General features: G+C 38.6%; 1 pseudogene; it reads right to left on the bottom strand.

Annotated features, from left to right (window-relative positions):
* Window positions 1-18417, bottom strand: part of LOC136306553 (protein adenylyltransferase SelO-like) — a 43292-nt pseudogene that overhangs the window by 8643 nt on the left and 16232 nt on the right.

The following is an 18417-nucleotide window of genomic DNA, read 5'->3' as shown; positions in this document are numbered from 1 at the left end:
ACAAGTTTGGTTTACTTCAGTAGTATCCATGGAGTCCCTACTGCAGCAAGCATGAGAGAAGAATGACAAGAATGACAAGACTCAGACCCAGCCCTCAAGAAGCACATAGTCAATTAGGGAAGAAGAATATACAAAATAATGACATTCCAGCACATTACATGCAATAATAGAAGTACATAAACAATATAAAACAATAAAGCAGGGAGTGATTACTTATGTATGGCGGTCACAGAGGTTTCACAAATGAGATGAGAAAAATCTGGCCAATGTTTGAAGTTAAAATATTTAAGTGGAGTATGTATCATGTTCTTTATTCCAAATTTTAACTGACTATTCTAGTTAGTCAATTACTCCTGTTATTTCACTGCATAAGAGAGAGTCCAGACCCCAAAAAATGGAGATTGTAGATATGATTTGGAATTCCTAAAACCCAGTCAAAACAATAGGAGTGGATTAGAGTTGAATGTATCACAGTTTCATTTTTCAATAATTTAATCATTGAATAATTTAAATAAGTACCTATGGGTCAAGAATTGTTTCAGGCATTTAGAGAACCAAATAGTGTATAGTCATGTTAGCCAGTGGAAGCATTTTAAGGATGAAGTGGTCATCAATGTACATTAAATGTCAGAGAGAGAGAAGTGAAATATAGCTAAAATATTGCCACCAGATGGAACGATTTCAGTGACATGGTGAATCCAAACAGAAGTAACCCAAAAAATAAATGAGAAGTTAGAAATAATGCCCAGTGAGAGTAGACAACTCTTTCAACAAGCCAAGATGACCATGAATTCAGTGAATATTTGCTGAAGTAAGAGACTCAGAGAAACTTCCAGTCAAGATGGCAGAATAGGTAAATGTAGTTCTCAGAATCTCTCACAACTACTTCAAAGTTACAACTAAACTACAGAACAGCAATCATCCAGAACTGCCTGAAGTCTTCCTGAACAGAAATGCTATTACTAAGGATATAAAGAAGCAGCCAAATGGAGACTGGTGTAAGGGGCTAAAGCACAGAATGGGCTGGTCCCACACCAACGTGTGGCAGGTAAAAATAGGGAAGGGCTATCTCAGCTGCAGGGACCCCTGAGGAGTGAGGGGCCCAGCCCCACACCTCATTCCCAGCCCAAGGTGCTGGGAAGAGAAGTACTCAGGGCTTCTGGCCGTAAAAGTCAACAGGAATTGTGGCTGAGTGAGACGGAGGGCTGCTGGAGACCCAAATGTTCCTCTTAAAAGGTCAGGGCTGGGGCAGCAGCTCAAAAGGCAGCAGGAACATATCGGGAGGAGCAAATTGTCTGGCTTTGAGGTGATAGTTGTGGAAGGTCAGCTTTCTCCCAGACAGATGTGTTAGCAGAGGCCATTCATTGTTCTTTTGATGAGCCCACCTCCCACTAAGCTGACATGCGGGCACCATATCACAGTTTCCATCAACTTGGTTCTCACTGTTAGTCCTGCCCTGGTGATTATCTGAGACCCTGCCCCACCAAACTTGTGGGGCCACACATGCCATTTCCAGTGGCTTTTCAATACAAACAGCCTTTCTTGGCTCAGGCTGCCATCTTTCGTAAAATCTCTCCAATATTCACAAACCCCAAACGGCAGAATCTGGCCTCATTATGCTCTCTGTGCCTCTTCTTAAGTGGCCCCAGGCCCAGCACTAGTGGCTGCCAGCCTTGGTTCACAGCTTGGCCTCTCCTGGGCACCTCCAAGCCCAGCACAAGTAGCAGTCATCAGCAGATCGTTCTATATCTCATGTTGTGTGGCTTCAGGCAGGGAGCAGGTGGCTATTGATATTGGCTAACATGTCCTGGTAGTACCCAGAGCCAGCACACCCCATCAACACCTTCAGACCATGCCAGAGCACCACTCAACCACCTCCATGAATGATACACAGAAGGGGCAGACTCAGTGGACACCAGAGTCCTGCTGAAGCAAGTTCTACACTGTGGGGGCAGTCTCTACACAGCAGCTCCTTCACTACAGTCAAAACCAGTCCTCACAGCCAATTGACCTAGATGTAAATCCCTCCCATTGACGTACCAACAGTAATCAAGGCTCAACTACAACAAGAGGATTCACAAAGCCCACACAGGGAGTGCCTAGCTTGAGTGACTGAAGAAGTGGCAACATGGGGCTCTACAGGACATCCACTACACAAGGCCACTCTACCAACACTGGGAGACATAGCAGCTCTACCTAATACATAGAAATAAACACAGGAAGGCTGCCAAAATAAAGAGACAAAGAAACATGTTCCAAATGACAGAAAAGAACAAAACTCCAGTGAACGAACTAAACCAAGTGAAGACAAGCAATCTACCAGATGAAAAGTTCAAAACACTGGTCATAAAAATGCTCAATAAACTTAGAGAAAGAGTAGATTAACTTAGTAAAAACTTCAACAAAGAGGCAAGAGACATAAAAATTGAGATAGAAAACATAAAAAAAAACAGTCAGAAACAAAGGATATAATAATTGAAATGAAGAATGCATGTACATACATTACAGAGAATCAACAGTAGAGTAGATAAAGCAGAGGATCAAATCAGACACTTGAAAAGATAAAGTAGCAAAAAACACCTAATCAGAATGAAACAAAAAATAACTATCTTATCTTAACAAATGAAAATAGTATTTTTATTTTTTCTAGATGAGAGGAGGGGAGATAGTGAGGCAGGCTCCCACATGCACCCCAACTGGGATCCACCCAGCAACCCCCATCTGGGGCCAATGTTCAAATCAACCAAGCTATTTTTAGCACCTGAGGCTGACACTCTTGGACCAACCAAGCTATCCTCAGTGCCTGGGGTCACACTTGGCGGTGGGAAAGGAAAAGGTGGGGGGAGGAGAAGCAGACAGTCACTTCTCCTGACTGGGGATCAAACCCAGGACATTCATATGCTGGGCCAGAGACTCTCGAGATGGCAGTGGAGTAGGCAGATGCACAGACTCCCAGCTCACACCACCAAACTGGATTACAAATTAATTTAGGAACAATCAATGTGAAAAACCAACTTTGGATTAAAAGAACAGGTCTCAAAAACTAAGGAGCAAAGAAGAAGCCACAGTGAGCCTGATAGGGAGCTCTGAGCTGTGGTGGGGGGGGCTCCCTTGCTTCCAGGAGTGAAGGTGGGGTGAGACTGAGAGCCCAGAAGGGCTCTCATTACAAGGAGAAGAGCAGAGGATAGGGCTCACAGCCACTTCCTGGGGACTTGGGAATGAGGTGTGCTGAGAGGGCTGGCTGGTCTTCCAAAAGGAAAGTGGGGAGAGAGAGACAGACAGTGACGGACCGAAGAATATATGGGATGACCTGAGAAGCTGACTCATCCACTGTGGAGGCAGCCATAGCTAGGAAAGAAGTTGATTCCTCCACACAGCACAAGCCTAAAGTGGTTCAGAGTGACCCTCCAGAAAGCTCTCCAGCTCCAATCAGAACAACAAGACACAGCTGAAAACAGGAAGTGGGGAGGAGGGTCAGTAACTCAAGTCTCCATGAAGATCACTGCCCCCTACTGAAACGGAGAAAGCACTCCATCCCTAGAGAGAAGCTGGTAGATTTCAGGTTACACCCACTGCATTCCTGGATACAGCTTCAAAAAAGCACCCTGCTGAGATCAGTAAACAAGACTACCACTGAATTAAGAAAACTGAGAAGAAAACAAACAGATCAAGACTTCAAAGAGGCTATACTAAGTAAGGAGATCACAGCTAAAAGAAGCCTGCAAGTCATAGAGAATAATGGGTAGGCAGAAAAGCATAAGTCATATGCTTCAACAAGATAAATCCTCTGATAAAGTCTTGTACGAATCAGAAGTAATCAAATTACCGAATGCAGAGTATAAAATCATAATTTTTAGGATGCTTAAAGATCTCAAAGCTACAATGGATAGACTTAATGAACACTTCAATAAAGAAATTGAAAGCATCAAAAAAGACACGGAAGAGACCTGAAGATGGCAGCGGAGTAGGCAGATGCACAGACTCCCAGCTCACACCACTGAACTGGATTACAAACTAATTTATGAACAATCAGCATGAAAAACCAACTCTGGACTACAAGAACAGCTCTCAAAAACCAAGGAGCAAAGAAGAAGCCACAACAAACCTGGTAGGGAGCACCTGAATCTCCCCTGCTTACAGGAACAGAGGGAGGGGTGAGGCTGAGAGCCCAGAAAGGATCTCACTCCAAGGAAAAGAGCAGAAAATACTGCTCACAGCCACATGCCTGGTGACCAGGGAATGAGGTGTGTTGAAAGGGCCAGCTTGTCTTCCAAAAAGAAAGAGGAGAGAGACAGATGGTGAGGGGCAGAGGAATGCAGGGGATGACCTGAGAAGCTGACTCATCAGTGCTAGAGGCAGCCATAGCAGGGAGTGGGGCTTATCCTTCCACAAAACAAAATACAAAGTGCCTCCAGTTCACAGATCTCCAGACATCTCTCCAACTCCAATCAGTGCAACAAGACACAGCTGAAAACAAGAAGTGGGGAGGAGGGACAGTTACTCAGGTCTCCATGGAGATCTGAGATACACCTCCCCCTACTGAAGCTGAGAAAACAACCTGCCCCCAGAGAAAGTAACTGGCAGAAGAGACCTTCAGAGTCTCAGGTTACACCATACACATACCTGGATATAGTTTCAAATAAAACTCCTGCAGAGATCAGTAAACAAGCCTATCACCTGTTAAGAAAACAAACAAATCAAACTTCAAAGCAGCCCAAATCCAAAAGTGGATTATAAATAATAGCTGATGCCAACCCAAGAAGACCTAGAAATATCACAATTGAAAACTGGAGGCGAGAGTAATGGCGGGGTAGGAAGCGATACCGATAAATCTCCCCCAAAACTCAACAAGATCTTCAACCAGAAACAGAAAAACCTATCCTTGGAGCCTCCAGATGTTTCGCAATACACCCGAAGGTATGATCAAGTGAAAAATTGGCTAAATATATAACCAAACCCCGAAGGAAATACAAAGTAAGAAAGGCACCTCCATCCTCACTAACCTAAACAGGGCGGATTTCACTGGGAACTGAGATCATCAGAAAACCCCCACTCCAGGAATTACTAAAGGGGGTTCTCCAATCAGATACAAAGAACAACAACAAAAAAAACCAAAGCCACAAGTAAAAGCTCCAAGAAGAACACAATAAAACCAAATTTAAACTGTGACAACAACAAAAAGAAAGAGGGGGAGAGGATGGAGATTAACAGTAGCAAAGGACGATGGACTGCAAAAGTACTCACAAAATAGTGCACTTCAATGAACAGGGTAGGAACCCTTTTCATTACTTAAAGTTAACCACCATTGAAAAACCACCACAGAAGCACATGAGATAAAAAAAGATAGCAACAGAGGAAAGATGTATGGAATACAACCAAATAAAAACAAAAGATAAAAAAAACGAAAGAGAAGGATCAAACAAGACACAAAACTAACAGAAAGCAATCTATAAAATGGCAATAGGGAACTCACAAGTGTCAATAATTACACTAAATGTAAACGGATTAAACTCACCAATAAAAAGGCACAGAGTAGCAGAATGGATTAAAAAAGAAAATCCAACTGTATGCTGTCTCCAGGAAACTCATCTAAGTAACAAGGATAAAAACAAATTCAAAGTGAAAGGTTGGAAAACAATACTCCAAGCAAATAACATCCAAAAAAAACAGGCGTAGCAATACTCATATCTGATAATGCTGACTACAAGACAACAAAAGTACTCAGAGACAAAAATGGCCATTTCATAATGGCTAAGGGGACACTGAATCAAGAAGACATAACAATTCTTAATATATATGCACCAAACCAAGGAGCACCAAAATATATAAGACAGCTACTTATTGACCTTAAAACAAAAACTGACAAAAATACAATCATACTTGGAGACCTCAATACACCGCTAACGGCTCTAGATCAGTCATCCAAACAGAGAATCAACAAAGATATAGTGGCCTTAAACAAAACACTAGAGCACCTGGATATGATAGACATCTACAGGACATTTCATCCCAAAGTGACTGAGTATACATTTTTCTCCATTGTACATGGATTGTTCTCAAGAATTGACGATATGTTGGGCCACAAAAACAACATCAGCAAATTCAGAAAAATCGAAGTTGTACCAAGCATATTCTCTGATCATAAAGCCTTGAAACTAGAATTCAACTGCAAAAAAGAGGGAAAAAATCCCACAAAAATGTGGAAACTAAACAACATACTTTTAAAAAATGAATGGGTCAAAGAAGAAATAAGTGCAGAGATCAAAAGATATATACAGACTAATGAAAATGACAATACGACATAGCAGAATCTATGGGATGCAGCAAAAGCAGTGATAAGAGGGAAGTTCATATCACTTCAGGCCTATATGAACAAACAAGAGAGAACCCAAGTAAACCACTTAACTTCACACTTAAGGAACTAGAAAAAGAAGAACAAAGACAATCCAAAACCAGCTGAAGAAAGGAGATAATAAAAATCAGAGCAGAAATAAATGAAATAGAGAACAGTAAAACTATAGAAAAAATTAATAGAACAAAGAGCTGGTTCTTTGAAAAGATCAACAAAATTGACAAACCCTTGGCAAGACTTACCAAGGAAAAAAGAGAAAGAACTCATATAAACAAAATCCAAAATGAAGGAGGAGAAATCACCACGGACACTGTAGATATACAAAGAATTATTGTAGAATACTATGAAAAACTTTATGCCACTAAATTCAACAATCTAGAAGAAATGGATAAATTCCTAGAACAATACAACCTTCCTAGACTGAGTCAAGAAGAAGCAGAAAGCCTAAACAGACCTATTAGTAGAGAAGAAATAGAAAAAAAAACATTAAAAACCTCCCCAAAAATAAAAGTCCAGGCCCTGATGGCTATACCAACGAATTTTATCAAACATTTAAAGAAGACTAAGTTCCTATTCTACTGAAAGTCTTCCAAAAAATTGAAGAAGAAGCAATACTTCCAAACACATTTTATGAGGCCAACATAACCCTCATACCAAAACCAGGCAAGGATGGCACAAAAAAAGAAAACTACAGACCAATATCTCTAATGAATACACATGCTAAAATACTAAACAAAATACTAGCAAATCAAATACAACAACATATTAAAAAAATAATACATCATGATCAAGAGGGATTCATCCCAGAATCTCAAGGATGGTTGAACATACGTAAAACGGTTAACGTAATACACCATATCAACAAAACAAAGAACAAAAACCACATGATCTTATCAATAGACGCAGAAAAGGCTTTCGATAAAATACAACACAATTTTATGTTTAAGACTCTCAACAAAATGGGTATAGAAGGAAAATATCTCAACATGATAAAGGCCATATATGATAAACCATCAGCTAACATCATATTAAATGACACTAAACTGAAGGCTTTCCCCCTTAAATCAGGAACAAGACAGGTTTGTCCACTCTCTCCACTCTTATTTAATGTGGTACTAGAGATTCTAGCCAGAGCAATCAGACAAGACAAAGAAATAAAAGGCATCCATACCAGAAAAGAAGAAGTAAAGGTATCACTTTTTGCAGATGATATGATCCTATACATCGAAAACCCCAAAGAACCCACAAAAAGACTACTAGAAACAATAAGCCAATACAGTAAGGTTGCAGGATACAAAATTAACATACAGAAGTCAATAGCCTTTCTATATGCCAACAATGAAACAACTGAGAATGAACTCAAAAGCATAATCCCCTTCACAGTTGCAACAAAAAAAATAAAATACCTAGGAATAAACATAACAAAGAATGTAAAGGACTTATATAATGAAAACTATAAACCATTGTTAAGAGAAATCAAAAAAGATATAATGAGATGGAAGAATATTCCTTGTTCTTGGTTAGGAAGAATAAATATAATCAAGATGGCCATATTACCCAAAGCAATATACAAATTTAATGCAATTCCCATCAAAATTCCAATGACATTCTTTAAAGAAATAGAGCAAAAAATCATCAGATTTATATGGAACTATAAAAAACCCCAATTGCCAAAGCAATCCTAAAGAAAAAGAATGAAGCTGGGGGCATTACAATACCTGACTTCAAACTATATTATAGGGCCACGACAATCAAAACAGCATGGTATTGGCAGAAAAGTAGACACTCAGACCAATGGAACAGAATAGAAAGTCCAGAAATAAAACCACATATATATAGTCAAATAATTTTTGATAAAGGGGCCAACAACACACAATGGAGAAAAGAAAGCCTCTTCAATAAATGGTGCTGGGAAAACTGGAAAGCCACATGCAAAAGAATGAAACTGTACTACAGTTTGTCTCCCTGTACTAAAATTAACTCAAAATGGATCAAAGATCTAAACATAAGACCTGAAACAATAAAGTACATAGAAGAAGACATAGGTACTAAACTCATGGACCTGGGCTTTAAAGAGCATTTTATGAATTTGACTCCAATGGTAAGAGAAGTGAAGGCAAAAATTAATGAATGGGACTTCATCAGACTAAGAAGTTTTTGCTCAGCAAGAGAAACTGATAACAAAATAAACAGAAAGCCAACTAAATGGGAAATGATATTTTCAAACAACAGCTCAGATAAGGGCCTAATATCCAAAATATACAAAGAACTCATAAAACTCAACAACAAACAAACAATACAATAAAAAAATGGGAAGAGGACATGAACAGACACTTCTCCCAGGAAGAAGTACAAATGGCCAACAGATATATGAAAAGATGCTCATCTTCTTTAGTTATTAGAGAAATGCAAATCAAAACTGCAATGAGATACCACCTCACACCTGTTAGATTAGCTATTATTAACAAGACAGGTAATAGCAAATGTTGGAGAGGCTGTGGAGAAAAAGGAACCCTCATACACTGTTGGTGGGAATGTAAAGTAGTATTATGAAAGAAAGTATGGTGGTTCCTCAAAAAACTGAAAATAGAACTACCTTATGACCCAGCAATCCCTCTACTGGGTATATACCCCAAAAACTCAGAAACATTGATACGTAAAGACACATGTAGCCCCATGTTCATTGCAGTATTGTTCACAGTGGCCAGGACATGAAACAATCAAAAAGCCCGTCAATAGATGACTGGATAAAGAAGATGTGGCACATATACACTATGGAATACTACTCAGCCATAAGAAATGATGACATCGGATCATTTACAGCAAAATGGTGGGATCTTGATAACATTATACAAAGTGAAATAAGTAAATCAGAAGAAACCAGGAACTGCATTATTCCATATGTAGGTGGGACATAAAAGTGAAACTAAGAGACATTGAGAAGAGTATGGTGGTTACAGGAGGAAGGGGGAAAGGGAAAAGGAGAGGGGGAGGGGGAGGGGCACAAAGAAAACTAGATAGAAGATGACAGAGGACAATCTGACTTTGGGTGATAGGTATGCAACATAATTGAAAGACAAGATAACCTGGACTTGTTATCTTTGAATATATGTATCCTGATTTTTTTATGTCGTCCCATTAAAAAAATAAAATTATAAAAAAAAAAAAGAAAAGAAAACTGGAGGCAAACAACACCAAGCCTAGACTCAACCAGCTATACAAACAAAACACCCAAACACATGGACATAATGAGAAGACAGAGAAGTGCAATCCAAATGAAACCCCAAGAGAAACCTTCAAGAAATGAACTGAGTGATATGCAAATAACCAAACTTCCAGATGCAGAGTTCAAAATAATGATTGTAAGGATGCTTAGGAATCTTAGAACAACAATAGATGGTCATTACAAACACCTAAATAAAGAAATAGCAAGTATAAAAAAGGATATTGAAATATTAAAAGAGAAACAGTTGGAGATGACAAATACAATATCAGAAATGAAGACCACAATGGAAGCAATTAAAAACAGGATGGATGGAGCTGAGGATTGAATCAGTGAGTTGGAGGACAAGTGGAATGAAGGCATGAAAGCAGAGAAGAAAAAAGAAAAGAGACTCAAAAAGTCAGAGGAAACTCTTAGAGAGCTCTGTGACAACATGAAGAGAAATAACATCCGCATCATAGGGGTTCCTGAAGAAGAAGAGAAAGAACAAGGAATAGAGACTTTGTTCAATCATATCATAGCTGAAATCTTCCCTAAACTAATGCAGGAGAAACTCTCACAAGTTCAAGAAGCACAGAGAACTCCATTAAAGAGAAATCCAAAGAAACCTACACCAAGACACATCATAAATAAAATATCAAAGCTAAGTGATAAAGAGAAAATATTAAAAGCTGCTAGAGAAAAAAAGGCTATCACCTACAAAGTAGCCCCCATAAGGATGACTTCCGACTTCTCCACAGAAAGACTTGAGGCCAGAAGGGAGTGGCAAGAAATATTCAAAGTAATGCAGAACAAGAACCTACAACCAAGACTACTTTATCCAGCAAGGCTATCATTTAAAATTGAAGGAGAAATAAAAAGCTTCCCAGACAAAAATAAACTCAAGGAATTCATTACAACCAAACTAATGCTACAGGAAATGTTAGGGACCTGTTGTAAACAGATCAAAGTGGGAAAAGAATATAGCAAAAGAGGAATACAGCTTTAAAGAATAAAATGGGAATAAACAAGTACATATCAATAATAACCTTAAATGTAAATGGATTAAATGATTCAATCAAAAGACATAGGGTAGCTGCATGGATAAGAAAACAGGACCCATACATATGCTGTCTACAGGAGACACACCTTAAAACAAAAGATGTACATAGACTGAAGATAAAAGGATGGAAAAAAACATTTTATGCAAATGGAAATGAAAAAAAAGCTGGAAAAGCAATACTTATATCAGACAAAATGGACTTTAAAACAAAGGATATAGTAAGGGATAAAGAAGGCCACTACATAATGATAAAGGGAGCAATCCAACAGGAAGATATAACTATTATAAATATCTACGCACTTAATATAGGAGCACCTAAATATATAAAGCAGACTTTGATGAATATAAAGGGCAAGATCAACAACAATACTATAATAGTAGGGGATTTCAATACCCTGCTGATATCACTAAATAGATCCTCAAGGAAGAAAATTAACAAAGAAACAGCAGACTTATTGGAAACACTAGATCAATTTGATTTAATAGATATCTTCAGAACCCTTCACCCTAAAGCAGCAGAATATACATTCTTTTCAAGTGCTCATGGTACATTCTCTAGAATAGACCACATGTTAGGGCACAAAAGTGGTCTCAACAAATTTAAGAAGATTGAAATCATATCAAGCACTTTCTCTGATCACAATGGCATGAAACTAGAAATCAACCACAACAGAAAAACTCAAAAATTCTCAAACACATGGAAACTAAATAGCACCTTGTTAAATAACGAATGGATTAAGAATGAGATCAAAGAAGAAATAAAAAAAATTCCTAGAAATGAATGATAATGAGCATAAAACAACTCAAAATTTATGGGACACAGAGAAAGCAGTACTGAGAGGGAAGTTCATAGCACTACAGGCACATTTTAAGAAGCTAGAAAAAGCTTAAATAAAAAAATTAACCCTGCACCTAAAAGAACTAGAAAAAGAACAGCAAGTAAAGCCCAAATGTAGTAGAAGAAAGGAAATAATAAAGATCAGAACAGAAATAAATGACATAGAGGCTAAAGAAACAATACAGAGGATCAATGAAACTAGGAGCTGGTTCTTTGAAAAGGTAAACAAGATCGATGAACCTTTAACTAGACTCACCAAGAAAAGAAGAGAGAGGACTCAAATAAATAAAATTAGAAATGAGAGTGGAGAAATAACAACTGACACAACAGAAATACAAAATATTGTAAGAAAATACTATGAAGAACTGTATGCCAAAAAACTAGACAACCTAGATGAAATGGACAAATTCCTTGAAACATACAATCTTCCAAAAATCAATCTGGAAAAATCAGAAAACCTAAACAGACCGATTACACCAAATGAGATCAAAAGAGTTATCAAAAAACTCCCAACAAAGGTAAGTCCTGGGCCTGATGGCTTCACAAGTGAATTCTACCAAATATTCAAAGAAGAACAAACTCCTATCCTTCTCAAGCTATTTCAAAAAATTCAAGAGGAAGGAAGACTTCCAAACTCCTTTTATGAGGCGAGCATAATTCTGATTCCAAAACCAGGCAAAGACAACACAAAGAAAGAAAATTATAGGGCAATATCCCTGATAAATTTAGATGCTAAAATCCTCAACAAAATATTAGCAAACTGGATCCAACAATATATGGAAAAAATCATATACCATGATCAAGTGGGATTTATTTTGGGGAGGCAAGGCTGGTACAATATTTGTAAATCAACCAATGTGATTCATCACATAAACAAAAGGAAGGAGAAAAACCACATGATAATTTCAATAGATGCAGAAAAAGCATTTGATAAAATCCACCACCCATTCATGATCAAAACTCTCAGCAAAGTGGGAATACAGGGAACATACCTCAACATGATAAAAGCCATCTATGACAAACCCACAGCCAATATCAATGGGCAAAAATTAAAAGCAATCCCCTTAAGATCAGGAACAAGGCAGGGGTGCCCCCTTTACCAATCTTATTCAACATAGTCCTGGAAGTCCTAGCCACAGCAATCAGACAAGAAGAAGAAATAAAAGGCATTCAAGTTGGAAAAGAAGAAGTAAAACTGGCCTGACCTGTGGTGGTGCAGTGGATAAAGCATCGACCTGGAAATGCTGAGGTCGCCGGTTCGAAACCCTGGGCTTGCCTGGTCAAGGCACATATGGGAGTTGATGCTTCCAGCTCCTCCCACCTTCTCTCTCTGTCTCTCTCTCTGTCTCTCTCTCCTCTCTCTCTTCCTCTCTGTCTCTCTCTTCCTTTCTCCTCTCTAAAATGAATAAATAAAATAAAATAAAATAATTTTTAAAAAAAGAAGTAAAACTATCATTATTTGCAGATGATATGATATTGTATATAGAAAACCCTAAAGTCTCAGTCAAAAAACTACTGGACCTGATAAACGAATTCAGCAAAGTGGCAGGATATAAAATTAATACTCAGAAATCAGAGGCATTTTTATACACCAGCAATGAACAGTCAGAAAGAGAAATTAAGGAAACAATCCCCTTCACTATTACAATCAAAAAAATAAAGTACCTAAGAGTAAATTTAACCAAGAAGACTAAAGACTTGTATTCGGAAAATTATAAAACATTGATAAAAGAAATGAAGGAAGATACAAACAAGTGGAAGCATATACCGTGCTCAAGGTTAGGAAGAATAAACATCATTAAAATGTCTATCTTACCCAAAGCAATCTATAAATTCAATGCAATACCAATTAAAATACCAATGATATACTTTAAAGATATAGATCACATATTCCAAAAATTTATATGGAACCAAAAAAGAACACAAATAGCCTCAGCAATCTAAAAGAAGAAGAATAAAGTGGGAAGTATCACATTTCCTGATATCAAGTTGTACTACAAGGCCATTGTACTCAAAACAGCCTAGTACTTGCATAAGAACAGACATATAGATCAATGGAACAGAACAGAGAACCCAGAAACAAATTCACAGCTCTATGGACAACTGATATTTGACAAAGGAGGTAAAGGCACACAATAGAGTAAAGACAGCCTCTTTAATAAATGGTGTTGAGAAAATTGAACAGCTACCTGCAAAAAAATGAAACTAGACCACCAACTTACACCATTCACAAAAATAAACTCAAAATGGATAAAAGACTTAAATATAAGCCGTGAAACCATAAGCATTTTAGAAGAAAACATAGGCAGTAAACTCTCTGACATCTCTCACAGCGATATATTTGCTGATTTATCTCCACGGGCAAGTGAAATAAAAGACAGGATAAACAAATGGGACTCTATCAAACTAAAAAGCTTTTGCACAACCAAACACAATAAGAACAGAATAAAAAGACAAAGACAAATGGGAGAACATATCTGACAATACGTCTAATACTGGGTTAATAACCAAAATTTATAAAGAACTTGTAAATCTCAACACCAGGAAGACAAACAATCCAATGAAAAAATGGCAAAAAAAATGAATAGATACTTCTCCAAAGAGGACATACAGATGGCCAATAGGCATATGAAGAAATGCTCAACATCACTAATCATTAGAGAAATGCAAATTAAAACCACAATGAGATATCACCTCACACCAGTCAGAATGGCACTCATCAACAAAACAATACAGAATAAATGCTGGCGAGGATGTGGTGAAAAGGGAACCCTCTTGCACTGCTGGTGGGAATGCAGACTGGTGCAGCCTCTGTGGAAAACAGTATGGAGATTCCTCAAAAAATTAAAAATCAAACTGCCTTTTGACCCAGCTATCCCACTTTTAGGAATAGAACTGTTCCAAAAAGAGAAATGCAGCCCCATGTTTATGGCAGCATTGTTCACAATAGTGAAGATCTGGAAACAGCCCAAGTGTCCGTCAGAGGATGAGTGGATTAAAAAGCTTTGGTACATATATATTATGGGATACTACTCAGCCATAAGAAATGATGACTTCGGCCTGACCAGGTGGTGGCGCAGTGGATAGAGCGTCGGACTGGGATGCGGAAGGACCCAGGTTCGAGACCCCAAGGTTGCCAGCTTGAGTGCGGGCTCATCTGGCTTGAGCAAAGAGCTTACCAGCTTGGACCCAAGGTCGCTGGCTCCAGCAGGGGGTTGCTCGGTCTGCTGAAGGCCCACGGTCAAGGCACATGTGAGAAAGCAATCAATGAACAACTAAGAAGTCGCAACGTGCAACGAGAAACTGATAATTGATGCTTCTCATCTTTCTCCGTTCCTGTCTGTCTGTCCCTGTCTATCTCTGCCTCTGTTAAAAAAAAAAAAAGAAATGACTTCGGATCATTTACAATAACATGGATGGACCTTGATAACATTATACGAAGTGAAATCAGTAAATTAGAAAAAACTAAGAACTATATGAACCCATACATAGATAGGACATAAAAATGAGACTCAGAGACATGGACAAGAATGTAATGGTAACGGGGGGGTGGGGAGGGGGCAAGGAAGGAGATAGAGGGGGTGGGAGGAGGGGAGGGGCACAAAGAAAACCAGATAGAAGGTGACGGAAGACAATTTGACTTGGGTGAGGGGTATGCAACATAATCAAATGTCAAAATAATATGGAGATGTTTTCTCGGAACATATGTACCCTGATTTATCAATGTCACTGCATTAAAATTAATTAAAAAATAAGATTAAAAAAAAGACATGGAAATGATAAAGAAGAACCAGACAGAAATGACAAACACAATATCAGAAATAAAGACTACACTGGAAGGAATTAAAAGCAGGCTTGATGAAGCTGTGTATCAAATCAGCAACTTAGAGAACAAGATAAGTGAAAACACAGAAGCAGAGCAGCAAAAAGAAAAGAGACTGAAAAAATCTGAGGAAACTCTAAGAGAGCTCTTTGACGACCTAAAGAGAAACAACATCTGCATCATAGGGGTTCCTGAAGTAGGAGAGAAAGAACAAGGGTTAAAGACTGTGTTCAATCAAATCATAGCTGAAAACTTACCTAAATTGATGAAGAAAAAAGTCACAGAAGTTCAAGAAGCACAGAGAATTCCATTAAAGAGAAATCCAAAAAAATCTCACCAAGACACATCATAATTAATATATCAAAGCTAAGAGATAAAGAGAAAATATTAAAAGCTGCTAGAGAAAAAGAAAAAGTCTATCATCTACAAAGGAGCCCACATAAGGATGACATCTGACTTCTCAACAGAAAGACTTGAGGCCAGAAGGGAATGGCAAGAAATATTCAAAGTAATGCAGAAAAAAGCCTACAACCAAGACTACTTTATCCAGCAAGGCTATCATTTAAAATTGAAGGAGAAATAAAAAGCTTCCCAGACAAAAATAAACTCAAGGAATTCATTACAACCAAACTAATGCTACAAGAAATGTTTAGGGGCCTGTTGTAAACAGAACAAAGGGGGAAAAAATATAGTAAAAGGGGAATATAACTTTAAAGAATAAAATGGCAATAAACAAGTACATATCAATAATAACCTTAAATGTAAATGGATTAAATGATCCAATCAAAAGACATAGGGTAGCTGCATGGATAAGAAAACAGGACATATGCTGTCTACAGGAGACACACCTTAAAACAAAAGATGCACATAGACTGAAAGTAAAAGAATGGAAAAAATATTTCATGCAAATGAAAATGAAAAAAAAGCTGGGGTAGCAATATTTATATCTGACAAAATAGACTTTAAAACAAAGACTATAGTAAGGGATAAAGAAGGTTACTACATAATGATAAAGGGAGCAATCCAACAGGAAGAGATAACTATTATAAATATCTACGCACCTAAATATATAAAGCAGATTTTGATGGACATAAAGGGAGAAATCAACAGCAATACTATAATAGTAGGACATTTCAATACCCCACTAACATCAATGGATAGAGCCTCAAGAAAGAAAATTAACAAAGAAACAACAGAATTAAGGGATACACTAGATTAACTGGATTTAATAGATATCTTCAGAACCTTCCACCCTAAAGCAGCAAAATATACATTCTCTTCAAGTGCTCATAGTACATTCTCTAGGATATACCACATATTTGGGCATAAAACAAGTCTCAACAAATTTAAAAAGATTGAAACCATATCAAGCATCTTCTCTGACCACAATGGCATGAAACTAGAAATCAACTACAACAGGAAAACCAAAAAACACTCAAACACTTGGAAAGTAAACAGCATGTTATTAAACAACAACTGGGTCAACAATGAGATGAAGGAAGAAATAAATTTCCTTGAAACAAATGAAAATGAGCATACAACAACTCAAAATCTGTGGGACACAGCAAAAGCAGTCCTGAGAGAGAAGTTCATAGCATTACAGGCATACCTTAAGAAGCTAGAGCCCTGGCCGGTTGGCTCAATGGTAGAGCACCGGCCTGGCGTGCAGAAGTCCCAGGTTCGATTCCCGGCTAGGGCACACAGGAGAAGCGCCCATTTGCTTCTCCACCCCTCCCCCTCTCCTTCCTTTCTGTCTCTCTCTTCCCCTCCCGCAGCCGAGGCTCCATTGGAGCAAAGATGGCCCGGGCGCTGGGGATGGCTCCTTGGCCTCTGCCCCAAGCACTAGAGTGGCTCTGGTCGCAACAGAGCGACACCCCAGAGGGGCAGAGCATCGCCCCCTGGTGGGCAGAGCGTCGCCCCCTGGTGGGTGTGCCGGGTGGATCCCGGTCGGGCGCATGCGGGAGTCTGTCTGACTGTCTCTCCCCGTTTCTAGCTTCAGAAAAATACAAAAAAAAAAAAAGAAGCTAGAAAAAGCTCATGCTCATATGCTGGGCCGATGCTCTATGCACTGAACCAACCGGCCAGGACTGATTGTATTTTTCTTAAAGGAAGACATGTCTTTGTTTGAAGAAACGTCTTGCAAAGTCAGCTTGAAGATGGAATTCTGAAAGCACAGGCACCTCAGGACCCAGATCCCAGAGGACATGGAAGCCATACTGCATACATCACACATAGGGAGGAAGGGTTGCTTTTGCTCTTTTGAAGCAACCCTTCCTCCATCTCCCCTGCAGAAATCTTCAGTAAGATGCAATCTGTTCTTTAATGCTTTGTGTAAATTTAGTCTATTGGGGTTTTTTTTTCATCCTTTTAAAAGGGCTGATTTTCATATTTGAGCCAACCCAGTGTCAAACAGGCATAACACACATGTCAGTAAAGAAGAGTCCAGTAAAGAAGAGACACAAGACAAAGAACACGTGCTGGGAGTCCTGGAAACTGGTGGAGAGCTCTGACTCCTTAAGGTTACAGAAATGGGGATGTGAATCACTTCCACCCAGGTCTCTGAATGGCACGGAGGCCCTCAAGCACAACTGAGTTGCATACTAGATAAAATAATTACTTGAGAAAGGGTCTACTGGGCCCTACACTTCTCTTTTCATCCTCCTAGAACACCCACATGATATTAGGTATACAAAAAGTGTTAAAAATATTTATTAGCCTGACCAGGCAGTGGCGCAGTGGATAGAGCGTCGGACTGGGATGCGGAAGACCCAGGTTCGAGACCCCGAGGTCACCAGCTTGAGCGCGGGCTCATCTGGTTTGAGCAAAAGCTCACCAGCTTGAAACCAAGGTCGCTGGCTCCAGCAAGGGGTTACTTGGTCTGCTGAAGGCCCGCGGTCAAGGCACATATGAGAAAGCAATCAATGAACAACTAAGGTGTTGCAACGCACAATGAAAAACTAATGATTGATGCTTCTCATCTCTCTCCATTCCTGCCTGTCCCTGTCTATCCCTCTCTCTGACTCACTCTCTGTCTCTGTAAAAAAAAAAAAAAAAAAAAAAAAAATATATATATATATATATATTTATTAATTGAAATTTTTGGTTTTATCTATAAGAAAGTCAAAAATATTTTAACTTC

This window comes from Saccopteryx bilineata, chromosome 5 (assembly GCF_036850765.1).
Source record: "Saccopteryx bilineata isolate mSacBil1 chromosome 5, mSacBil1_pri_phased_curated, whole genome shotgun sequence".
NCBI lineage: Eukaryota > Metazoa > Chordata > Mammalia > Chiroptera > Emballonuridae > Saccopteryx > Saccopteryx bilineata.
This window is presented reverse-complemented; position numbering and strand designations above follow the sequence as displayed.